The sequence below is a fragment of the Trachemys scripta genome, chromosome 2, assembly GCF_013100865.1.
Source record: "Trachemys scripta elegans isolate TJP31775 chromosome 2, CAS_Tse_1.0, whole genome shotgun sequence".
NCBI classification, from domain to species: Eukaryota; Metazoa; Chordata; order Testudines; family Emydidae; genus Trachemys; species Trachemys scripta.
In genome coordinates this window covers 282,572,189-282,585,392 of record NC_048299.1, presented here as the reverse complement: position 1 = coordinate 282,585,392, position 13,204 = coordinate 282,572,189, and the positions used below count along the sequence as shown (strand labels likewise).

Sequence of the window (13,204 nt, the reverse complement as noted above, 5' to 3'; positions counted from 1 at the left end):
CCCCCCCCATGCACCCGCACCCCCTGCCGCCCCAGCTCTGGCCCCCACCCGCACCTCCTGCTCTCCCAGCCCTGGGCTCTCCCCTTACCTGCATCTCCTGCCACCCCAGCCCTGGGCTCTTTCCCCCCACCCGCATCTTGTGCCACCCCAGCCCTGGGCTTTTCTCCCCCCCCATGCACCCGCACTCCCTGCCGCCCCAGCTCTGGCCCCCACCCGCACCTCCTGCTGTCCCAGCCCTGGGCTCTCCCCTTACCTGCATCTCCTGCCGCCCCAGCCCTAGGCTCTCCCCCAAGAAAGAATTGGGTGGACTAAATGGACATTGCACCTCTCTATCTGAAGCCTAGCAAGGCAGGTACATGGATCCCACTAGAATTTAAAATGAAAAGGGAGGGGAGGCTCTACTAGACTGGGTAGCTTTAGATACAGTACCAGGCACGTAGGAGGATTTGCATTTCTGAGCCATGGAAGCAGAAATCTACTTTTCTTTTCCAGATTTAGCTAATATTCAGAAAGGGAATCCAGCACCTGCCTTCCAGATTTGAACACCCTCAAAATTCAGGAGTGCTCAAGCTCAATTTGGGCAGCCGTTACTTCATTTCCCCCAAATCAAATATACTGATCCACTGTAACTTGCTGTAGAAAAAGTAGAATAAATTGAGCAAGAAATGCTTCCCAGTGGTTATTAGGACTGGAATTGCTATTTTCAACAGCCATTGCTTTTTATTATTATTATTTATTTTTAAGTTTTAGTTTTATTTGTTTAAAAGGAAGACAGTGATATTGCATGGGCAAATTCCCCATAGAAACAAAGAATGGAATAAAAGAATAATAAAGGCACCTCAACATTTCCTCATTTATGTAGGGCAGCCTTATAATATGCATCTAGATAGCCTTCAATCACACAAGCTGAAAATTGTTCCACTTTACTGCAGTTCTGTAACCATATAGGAACCAATCCTGTCTGTGTTCTGTGCACATCCAAAATTCCTGCTGAATGACCCGCCCTGGGAGCGAATTACCAGTGACCCAGGGCTGGGGTGGCAGAAGGGTGCAGTGGGGGGGTGGCAGCCAACATTTTTTTTGCTTGGGGCAGCAAAAAACCTAGAGCCGGCCCTGCTCTGACAGACAGAGGCTAGGGACACCATTCCTTACCTGTCCTGGCTAATAGCCATTAATGAATTTATCCAGTTCTCTTTTAAACTCTGTTATAGTCCTAGCCTTCACAACCTCCTCAGGTAAGGAGTTCCACAAGTTGACTGTGCGCTGCGTGAAGAAGAACTTCCTTTTATTTCTTTTAAACCTGCTGCCTATTAATTTCATTTGATGACCCCTAGTTCTTGTATTATGGGAATAAGTAAATAACTTTTCCTTATCCACTTTCTCCACATCACTCATGATTTTATATACCTCTATCATATCCCCCCTTAGTCTCCTCTTTTCCAAGCTGGAGAGTCCTAGCCTCTTTAATCTCTCCTCATATGGGACCCGTTCCAAACCCTTAATCATTTTAGTTGCCTTTTTCTGAACCTTTTCTAGTGCCAGTATATCTTTTTTGAGATGAGGAGACCACATCTGTACGCAGTATTCAAGATGAGGGTGTACCATCGATTTATATAAGGGCAATAATATATTCTCAGTCTTATTCTCTATCCCCTTTTTAATGATTCCTAACATCCTGTTTGCTTTTTTGACCGCCTCTGCACACTGCGTGGACGTTTTCAGAGAACTATCCACGATGACTCCAAGATCTTTTTCCTGACTTGTAGCTAAATTAGCCCCCATCATATTGTATGTATAGTCGGGGTTATTTTTTCCAATGTGCATTACTTTACATTTATCCACATTAAATTTCATTTGCCATTTTGTTGCCCAATCACTTAGTTCTGTGAGATCTTTTTGAAGTTCTTCACAGTCTGCTTTGGACTTAACTATCTTTATCAGTTTAGTATCATCTGCAAACTTTGCCACCTCACTGTTTACCCCTTTCTCCAGATCATTTATGAATAAGTTGAATAGGATCGGTCCGAGGACTGACCGTTGGGGAACACCACTAGTTACCCCTCTCCATTCTGAGAATTTACCATTAATTCCTACCCTTTGTTCCCTGTCTTTTAACCAGTTCTCAGTCCATGAAAGGACCTTCCCTTTTATCCCATGGCAACTTAATTTACATAAGAGCCTTTGGTGAGGGACCTTGTCAAAGGCTTTCTGGAAATCTAAGTACACCATGTCCACTGGATCCCCCTTGTCCACATGTTTGTTGACTCCTTCAAAGAATTCTAATAGATTAGTAAGACACGATTTCCCTTTACAGAAACCATGTTGACTATTGCTCAACAGTTTATGTTTTTCTATGTGTCGGACAATTTTATTCTTAACTATTGTTTCGACTAGTTTGCCCGGTACAGACGTTAGACTTACCGGTCTGTAATTGCCGGGATCACCTCTAGAGCCCTTTTAAAATATTGGTGTTACATTAGCTAATTTCCAGTCATTGGGTACAGAAGCCGATTTAAAGGACAGGTTACAAACCTTAATTAACAGTTCCGCAACTTCACATTTGAGTTCTTTCAGAACTCTTGGGTGAATGCCATCTGGTCCCGGTGATTTGTTAATGTTAAGTTTATCAATTAATTCCAAAACCTCCTCTCGTGACACTTCAATCCGTGACAGTTCCTCAGATTTGTCACCTACAAAAGCCAGCTCAGGTTTGGGAATCTCCCTAACATCCTCAGCCATGAAGACTGAAGCAAAGAATCCATTTAGTTTCTCCGCAATGACTTTATCGTCTTTAAGCGCTCCTTTTGTATCTCGATCATCAAGGGGCCCCACTGGTTGTTTAGCAGGCTTCCTGCTTCTGAGGTACTTAAAAAACATTTTGTTATTACCTTTGGAGTTTTGGGCTAGCCGTTCTTCAAACTCCTCTTTGGCTTTTCTTATTACATTCTTGCACTTAATTTGGCAGTGTTTATGCTCCTTTCTATTTGCCTCACTAGGATTTGACTTCCACTTTTTAAAGGAAGTCTTTTTATCTCTCACTGCTTCTTTTACATGGTTGTTAAGCCATGCTGGCTCGTTTTTAGTTCTTTTACTGTGTTTCTTCAAGAGATCATTCATCAGCATCACCAATGATGTTCTATGTCCTGGCCTGACCATTGATTTTAGTTGGATTTGTGGGCACCCAGCACTTTTGGAAGTTTTACAGATTCAGGAGCTTGTCTTTAGGCGTCAGGTAGCCTCTGGTAATAAAATGGCTAAAGTTTTTTTTTGTTTTTTGTTTCTTTTTTTCTTCCCTTTCCCAGCGTTAAGCCAGCAAGCTGAGAGGAAAGGCACAGCTAAGGAAGAGAGCAGCTCCAAGCTCCCAAGGAAATCCAGCAATAAGCAGAATGAGCCAGCCCTAATACACAGCCCACATATAGGTAGGTGCAATATAGAGTATTTGATCATAAGGGGTAACAGGCCTTGTCTATATATAAAAGTGCACTGGTTTAACTAAAGGTGTGATTTTGAAACTGATTTAGTTAACCCAATGTAAAACCCTGTGGGGACACTCAGTACACAAAGTAGGTATTCACCCACGAAAGCTTATGCGCCAATACATCTGTTAGTCTATAAGGTGCCACAGGACTCTTTGTTGCTCAGTACATTTGTGATCACTTACACCTTGACAATCACTAATTTTTAATTCAGTGATCAATTAATCTTGATTGGTTAGAAAAAGCTATAATCTAGAATTACCTTGAGTTGATAATAGGTCGACAGTAGTGATGTTATGGTGGGGGTCTATTTTAGACCACCAAATCAGGAAGAGGATGTGGATGAGTCATTCTACAAGCAGGTAACAAGATTAGTAAACACACATGAGCTAGTATTAATGGGAGATTTTAACTTCCGTGATATCTGTTGGAAGACTATTACAGCAAAACATATGTCCTGCAAATTCTTAGCATGTGTAGGGGACAACTTTCTGATTGAGGAAACAACTAGAGAGTCATCCATTTTGGATCTGGTTTAGACCAACAGGAATGAATTAGTTGAGAACATGAAGGTAGTCAGGAACTTGGGAGGAAGTGACCATGATCTGATAAAATTCAAGATCCTATGGAAAGGAGAACATGAGAACAGCAAAACTAGGACACCAAACTTCAGAAAAGCAGATTTCAACTGAGTCAGAGAAATAATATGCAAGATCCCATGGAAAGATCAGTTAGGAAGAAAAGGAGTTGAAGGGGGCTGGCAGTTCCTAAAAGATGTAATCGTGGAGGCTCAACATCAAACTATTCTGATGCAGAAGAAAGATAAGAAGAGCCACAGAAGGTCAATGTGGCTGCACAATGAGATTTTTAACTATATAAAAACGCAGGCTGTCAAGTGATTAAAAAAATTAATTGTGTGATCAATCGCACTATTAATAATAGAATACCATTTATTTAAATACTTTTGGCTGTTTTCTACATTTTCAAATATATTGATTTCAATTACAACAGAGAATATAAAGTGTACAGTGCTCACTTTATATTTATTTTTGGTTACAAGTATTTGCACTATAAAAAAAACAAAAGAAATTGTATTTTTAAATTCACCTAATACAAGTACTGTGGTGCAATCTCTTTATCATGGAAGTTGAACTTACAAATGTAGAATTATGTGGAAAAAAAAACTGCATTCAAAAATAAAACAATGTAAAACTTTAGAGCCTGCAAGTGCACTCAGTCCTACTTCTTGTTCAGTCAATTGCTCAGACAAACAAGTTTGTTTACATTTGCAGGAGATAATGCTGCCCGCTTCTTGTTTACAATGTCACCTGAAAGTGAGAACAGGCGTTCTCATGGCACTGTTTTAGACGGCTTGGCAAGATATGTGCCAAATGTGCTAAAGATTCATATGTCCTTTCATGCTTCAGCCACCATACCCGGGAACGTGTCCATGCTGATAACGTGTTCTGCTCAATAACCAGCCAAAGTAATGCAGACCGACGCATGTTAATTTTCATTATCTTAGTCAGATGCGATCAGCAGAAGGTTTATTTTCTTTTTTAGTAGTTCAGGTTCTATAGTTTCTGCATCAGAGTGTTGCTCCTTTAAGACTTCCGAAAGCATGCTCCACATCTCGTGGCGCTCAGATTTTGAAAGGCACTTCAGATTCTTAAATCTTGGATCGAGTGCTCTAGCTAACTTTAGAAGTCTCACATTGGTACCCTCTTTGCATTTTGTCAAATCTGCAGTGAAAATGTTCTTAAAATGAATAACATGTGCTGGGTCATCATCCAAGGCTGCTATAACATGAAATATATGGCAGAATGTGTGTAAACCCAATGCAGGGGACATACAATTCTCCCCCAAGGAGTTCAGTTACAAATTTAATTAACGTATTATTTTTTTTAACTAGCATGATCAACATGGAAGCATGTCCTTTGGAATGGTGGCTGAAGCATGAAGGGGCATACAATTGTTTAGCATATTTGGCATGTAAATACTGTATTTTCTGGCGTATAAGACTACTTTTTAACCCAGGAAAATCTTCTCAAAAGTCGGGGGTCGTCTTATACGCCGGGTGTCGTCTTATAGGGCGGGTGCTGAAACTTCCAAGCCGGACTGGAGAATCTGCGGTCGCCGCATATGGTGGGGGGAACTCAAAAACGGCCGCGGCCGCATCCCCGCCCGATGACGAGGTGAGGGGGCGCCTCACCGGGAAGGTGTAAGTGAAGGGCGGAGCAAGCTGCAGGCGTCCGGGACGCCCGGGGTATGGAAAAAAGAGAGCGGCGCTGTGCCCAGAAAAACACGCCTCTTTCACCCGTCTGGCCTGCCCTTGTATCCTATTACCGTACCTCCTTCTCTGCCTCTCAGATCTCGCTCCTGAGGACTGCAGTGAAGCGGCACAGGCGCGCATGTGCGAGATCTGAGAGGCAGAGAAGGAGGTAATAGGATACAAGGGCAGGCCAGACGGGTGAAAGAGGCGTGTTTGCACTACCGCTCTGATAGTCTTGGAGACAGGGAGGGCTGGGCAGGCAGGGAGAGCTGACCAATCCAAGCAGGCTTTGTATACAACAACCAGCCAATCGCCGGTAAGGTATATCGCTTGCCGTGATTGGCTGGTTGTTGTATACTGGGTACCACATACAGTACAGCACCAGTATCTGTACCTGTTCATACAGTATAGCACCAGTACATACAGTACAGTATACAAATGTCCAACAGTCAAAACCCCATCATGGCTCCACCAGCAAGAAGAAAGAAATATGAAGCCAGTTTCAAACTTAAAGTTGTAAACTTTGCCATGGAACATAATAACTGCGCTGCTGCAAGACAATATGGAATAACAGAAAAGATGGTTCGGGACTGGAAAGCAAATGAAAAAGCATTAAAGAGTATGCCAAGGGGTAAGTGTGCATTAAGAAGAGGCACTCCACATTGGCCAGAACTCGAAAAACATGTAGCAGACATGGTGAATGAGCATCGCCAAAACGGTTATGTAGTGACACGAAATAAAATACATTTGTTTGCACTTCAGTGGGCCAAATCTAACCCAGATCACAGCAACAGATTTAAGGCCACTGTATCCTGGTGTACTAGATTCATGGGAAGGCATAATATGGTACTGAGGCAAAAGATGAAAATTGCCCCAAAATTACCTGCAGATCTTGATAGCAAAGTAAATAGTTTCCATCGATACGTAATACAACAGCGCACTAAACATGGCTATGCGTTAAGTAGTATTGGAAATATGGATGAAACTCCAATGACTTTTGATATGGTTGGAAATAAAACTGTCCATCAAAAAGGTGAAAAAACAATTTTAATTAAAACAACAGGACATGAGAAGTCCAGTTTTACAGTGGTACTAGGATGCACAGCTGATGGCGCCAAACTGAGACCAATGATTATTTTTAAAAGAAAAACAATGCCGAAATTCAAGTTCCCTGTTGGTTGTTTTGTACATGTGAATGAAAAAGGCTGGATGGATGAAGAAGGGGTAAAGCTATGGCTTGATAATGTATGGAGCAGGCGACCAGGTGGACTTATTCAAAAATGTAGTCTACTGGTGTGGGATATGTTCAGGGCTCATTTAACTCCCAGCACCAAGCAAATGCTTGCAAGACTAAACACAGATGCGGCAGTTATTCCTGCAGGATTGACATTGTTGGTACAGCCACTGGATGTGTGCCTAAACAAGCCATTTAAAGATCGCATTCAAGAACAGTGGAATGAATGGATGGTTAGCGGCGAAAAGTCATTCACAAAAGGAGGAAACATGCGTGCTCCACAGTTGGATGTTTTGTGCACGTTTGTCATAAAAGCCTGGAATGATATTGATGCAGAAACAGTAATCAAGTCTTTCAAGAAGTGTGGCATATCAAATTCATTAGATGGTATGGAGGACGACTACTTGTGGCAAGATGATGAGGAAGCCGAAGCTGAGACCACACCATCTGATACGGAATTCGATCCATACGATGACTGCCTTACAAATGTATCACAAGATGTCATTGATGTACTTATGATATCAGATGACGAACAGGAGGATTTTGAAGGCTTTTAAAGGGAAACTGTCACGCCAGCAAAACCTGTAAAAATACCGTAGCTTGCAGTTATGATGGGCGTTGCTAACTCGCCAGGGACTTGCCCGGCACTTGCTCTCTCTCTCTTGTTTGTTATCTTCCTCCTATCATCATCAGTTCCAGTTTGGTTGACAGCTTAGAAAACAAACAGCATGGCAGCTCCCATGGGTTTATTGTCTTATCCTTCCTTTCAGCTTTAGAGTGAATTAGGAAAAGTTTAATCCACTTGCACTGTTTTATGTTTACATGTTTGATGACAAACAGCCTTATGTTTATAAGTGACAGTTTTCCTGCTAAGTACCTGCATGTCATAAGCATTTGAATTAAAATTACCATATTGAAATCAAATCTGATGTTTTTTTAATTTTTTTTTGGTGTGCGTTGGAAGAGGGGTAGTCTTATACGGCGAGTATATCCCAAACTCTATATTTTAACTGGAAAAGTTGGGGGTCGTCTTATACGCCCAGTCGTCTTATACGCCGGAAAATACGGTACCTTGTAATACCAGCTGCAAAAGTGCAAATGCCTGTTCGCACTTTCTGGTGACATTGTAAATAAGAAGAGGGCAGCATTATTATGACTATCTGGATCACAGAAACCCTCTTGGGAGCTGCCACCCGACGTGCCAAGACTACTTCTACCCCTGCTTTCCCTGCCAGCTTGGAACCCCCGCACCCTTTCTTGCTGAGCCAGACACTCCCATTTGCTCCAACAAAGAACCAGGGTCTGAATTACTTGCCCCAAAGCTGCAGGCTTACCTGAAAGCAGCTAACAAAAGTGTTCCTGTCTTTAACACTCAGATGCCCAACTCCCAATGGGGTCGAGACCCAGATAAGTCCGTTTCACCCTATATAAAGCTTATACAGGGTAAACTCATAAATTGTTCACCCTCTATAACACTGATAGAGAGATATGCACAGTTGTTTGCTCCCCCAGGTATTAATACATACTCTGAGTTAATTAATAAGTAAAAAGTGATTTTATTAAATACAGAAAGTAGGATCTAAGTGGTTCCAAGTAGTAACAGACAGAACAAAGTAAGTCACCAAGCAAAATAAAATAAAATGCGCAAATCTATGTATAATCAATCTGAATACAGATAAGATCCTCACCAGTTCCAGAATGCTCCCTTTTACAGACTAATCTCCTTTTAGCCTGGGTCCAGCAATCACTCACACCCCTTGCACACTGTCCTTTGTTCCAGTTTCCTTCAAGTATCATGGGAGGTGGAGAGGCCCTCTCTTTAGCCAGCTAAGACCAAAATGGAGGGGTCTCCCATGGGCTTAAATAGACTTTCCCCTGTGGGTGGAGACCCCGCCTCTCTCCTGTGCAAAGTCCAGCTCCAAGATGGAGTTCTGGAGTCACCTGGGCAAGTCGCATGTCCATGCATGACTCACAGTTTCTTACCAGGTAGCAGCCATGGGTCACATGCTACCTTGAACGTCCTCAAGTAGACTTTTTATGTGGATTGGAGCATTCCAAGATTCATTGTCCTTTAAGTGTTTCTTGATTAGGTACTTAATTTCAACATTCCTTTCTCCAGGAACTGACCAAATGCGCTACTAAGGTTATTTAGCAATCAAGCCATTACACAGCCGATATTCATAACTTCGAATACAAAAATGATACATGCATGCAGATAGGATTAATAGATTCAGTAGATCATAACCATATAGATATGTTACATAGCATATGTAGCATAGATAGATTCAGTAGATCATATTCCAGTAATGTCATATTCCCATAAAGCATTATGGGGTACAGCATCACAATTATCTCCACAATTATCCCCATGCGGGCAGGGGACTGGACTCGATGACCTCTCGAGGTCCCTTCCAATCCTATAATCTATGAATCTATGAATCTATAAATGTAAACAAACTTGTTTGTCTTAGTGATTGGCTTAACAAGAAGTAGGACTGAGAGGACTTGTGGGCTCTGAAGTTTTACATTGTTTTGTTTTTGAGTGCAGTTATGTAACAAAAAAAATCTACATTTGTAAGTTGCACTTTCATGACAGAGATTGCACTACAGTGCTTGTATGGGGTGAATTGAAAAATACTAATTCTTTTGTTTATCATTTTACAGTGCAAATATTTGTAATAAAAATAATATACACTTTGATTTCTATTAAAAAACAGAATACAATATATATGAAAATGTAGAGAAACATCCAAAATATTTAATAAATTTCAATTGGTATTCTATTGTTTAATAGTGCAATTAAAACTGTGATTATTTTTTTTTAATTAATCACGTGAGTTAACTGCAATTAATCGACAGCCTTAATAAAAACCAAAAGGGATACATCCAGGAAATGGAAGTAGGGGCATGTCACCAAGGAGGTAACATAGGAATAGTGAGAGAATGTAGGGACAAAATTGGGAAAGCCAAGGAAAGAATGAGTTACAGCTGGCAAAGAATGTTAGAGACAACAAAAAAAGGTTCTTCAGATATGTCAGACAAAAAAGAAAGATGAGGGATTGTGCAGGTCTGCTGCTCAATGGAGAAGATGAACTGGTAATGGAAGATGATAGGAAGACAGAGCTGCTCAATGGTTACTTTGCTTCAGTTTTCTCACAAAAAACAACTTGTGACCAGATCACTAGCAGATTTACCATAGACAATCAAGGGGGAAGGATGCATATCAGGATACGTAAATAATACATCAGAGATCTGACCAGTTTGAATGAATTCAAATCAGCAGGGCCAGATGCTATTCACCCGAGGGTACCGAAGGAATTAGTTGAAGAAATCTCGGAGCCACTGGCAATAATATATACAAACTCATGGATAATAGGAGAGAGCCCCTCTCCAGTCTTCCAGGACAACGTAGTGCCCATCTTTAAAAAGGAGGAGCTGGGAATTATAGACCAGTGAGCCTGACTTTGATACCTGGGAAGCTATTAGAGGAATGAATAATATACCTGGACTTCAGCAAGGTTTTTGACACAGTCCCACATGACATTCTGATAGGTAAGCTGGAGAAATGCGGGCTCGACACAACTACCGTGAAGTGGGTACATAATTGGTTAAGCAACCGCAAACGGAGGATATTAATGGAACGATGTCAGATTGAAGGGAGGTCTCAAGTGGGGTTCCACAGGGATCTGTTTTGGGTCCAGTGTTGTTTAACATCTTTATTAATGACCTGGATGTAGGAATAGAGAGCATACTAGTGACATCTAATTTGCAGATGACACAAAGCTGGGGGAGGGGTTGCCAACACTTTTGGAGGAGAGAGCTAAAATTCAGAGGAGTCTTGATAATAGGAGAACTGGGCTTTAGGCAACGAAGACAAATGTAAGGTGCTACACTTAGAAAAGAAAAAGCAAATGTACAAATTCAGAATGGGGGATAACTGACTTGGCAGCAGCACTGCTGAGAAGGATCTGGGAGTTCTGGTGGATCACAACCTCCAAATGAGTCAGCAATGCTATGCTATTGCAAAAAAAGCAAATGCTATTTTAGGTTGCGTTAACAGAGGTATAGCATGCAAGTCAAGGGAGGTGATAGTACTGCTCTACTTGGCTCTGGTTAGACTTCAGTTGGAGTACTGTGACCAGTTTTCGTCACCAATGTATAGAAAGAATGTCAAGAAATTGGAAAGGATCCAGAGGTGAGTGACAAAGATGATCAAAGGGATGGAATACAATCCATATGAGCAAAGGCTGAAGAAACTGGTTATATTTAGTTTAGAAAAGAGGAGATTAAGGGGAACACAATAGCAGTCTTCAGTAAAAGATGGAGAAAAGTTGTTCTCTCTGGCCACTGAGGACAGGACAAGAGGCGATGGGTTCAAACTACAGCACAGCAGATTTAGATTAAATCTCAGGGAAAAACTTCTAACCGTAAGAACAGTGGGACAATGGAATGGACTGCCTGGAGATTTTCAAAAGGAGACTGGATAGCTAACTGTCTTGAAAGGTTTAGATACAACAAATCCTGCATCTTGGTGGGGCTTAGACTAGATGACCCTTGCAGTCTCGTTAACCCTGATTCTGTGAGTCTATGATTCATGAAGACGTTAATCAGAGCAGAGCTAATAGCATTCCCTTCAGTCCTCACTAGATGTCTCACCACCTTTCAACTGATCATTATATTTGGACATGTTTGAAACTAAAGTAGACAAAGCATTAGAAAAACATGAGTGAGAAATACTGCATTGGACTGTGAAAGGATGGGCTAGATGACATCTGTGAAACGGCTTTTCCATCTCTAACTTTTGCAGTTCTCTTAGAATTTGCCTTTGTCACGATGTTGTAGCTGCAGGGTGTGTGAGAACTCTCAACTGCTCAAATCAGTTGGTGCTGTAGGAAGTGGGGTAGAAACACAGGAGGGAGGGGGAAGCTCCTAGCCACTCCTGTCCCAGCAGAAGATACGGTAAGGGAGTATGTTGCCTTTGACTATAGCTTGGTGGAAAGGTTTTGTGGCTCTGATTCCCTGTGTGATCTTGTACAGATCCCATTAATCTTCTTGTGCTTCCATTTTTCCCTCTGTAAAGTTAAACTAATGCTACTTCCCTTCCTCACAGGGTTAGGGTGTGTGAGGATGAATTCCTTAATGTTTGTGAGTTGCCCAAATTGGGACCATAAAGACAAGAATCTAGAAAGAAAATGGTTTGGTTGTAACCTGGACTTGCATTCGTTAGTGTTTAGCAGAGAAAGGGCCTCAGCATCTACTAAAAATCTTGGGTGCATGTTAATTTGGTCCTGCAGCTTTAAAGATGTTTAAATTCAGTAGATGCTATTTTTTTCTTTCTGTGAAGTTGCTTGAGGCATATTTGCCTGCCTCTGCCTGCTTGGGCTGAGAGCTGCAAAATTGTTATGTGAGAGGAATGCGAGCTTGTGCCAGCCTACGCTCATTTGTGCTGGCCTTGCAGAAATTCCTAGGAATGGAGGTTGTGAAAGCCATCACTGCTGCATCAATAAATAAGCAGTCTCAGCTCAAGGAGAGCAAGAATCTCTCAGAACACAAACTGAGGAATAGAATGGCCAAGAGGACTCCATTCCACTGCTCAGGGACTTCCACCAAGGAAGAGTTTGGACTCCAGAGGCAAAGTTCAGGTCCACTGCTATGTTGGGGATTTCTCAGAACAATGTCAGACAAAACAAATCTGCGGAACTGTCCCAGATTGAGGTGTCATTAGAGGAGGTTTTGGAACAAATTGATAAATTTAACAGTAATAAGTCAGCAGGACCAGATGGTATTGATCCAAGATTGATATATGCCATCATGTGTCAGCAATGCCCCTCTGCCATGTACATTGGCCAAACCTGACAGTCTCCATGTAAAAGGATAAATGGGCACAAATCAAACATCAGGAATGGTAACATACAAAAGCCAGTAGGAGAACACTTCAATCTCCCTGGACACTCAATAACAGATTTAAAAGTAGCCATTCTTCAACAAAAATCTTCAAAAACAGACCTCAGAGAGAAACTGCAGAGCTACAATTCATTTGCAAACGTAACACCATCAATTTGGGCTTGAATAGAGACTGGGAGTGACTGGCTCACTACAAAAGCAATTTTCCCTCTCTTGGTATTGACACCTTCGCATAAATTATTGAGAGTGGACCACCTCCGCCCTGACTGAATTGGCCTTCAACATTGGTTCTCCATTTGTAAGGTATCTCCCTTCTCT

At 41.8% G+C, this 13,204-nt stretch overlaps 1 protein-coding gene across 5 annotated transcripts in view; it reads left to right on the top strand.

Annotated features, from left to right (window-relative positions):
* IQANK1 (IQ motif and ankyrin repeat containing 1) overlaps positions 1-13,204 on the top strand; it is a 173,937-nt gene that overhangs the window by 11,955 nt on the left and 148,778 nt on the right. For all 5 annotated transcript variants that reach the window (XM_034763813.1, XM_034763811.1, XM_034763810.1 and 2 more), the window contains one exon: positions 3,303-3,419. The gene's annotated coding sequence lies outside the window, so the exon portion shown is untranslated. The remainder of the gene's footprint in view (positions 1-3,302; positions 3,420-13,204) is intronic.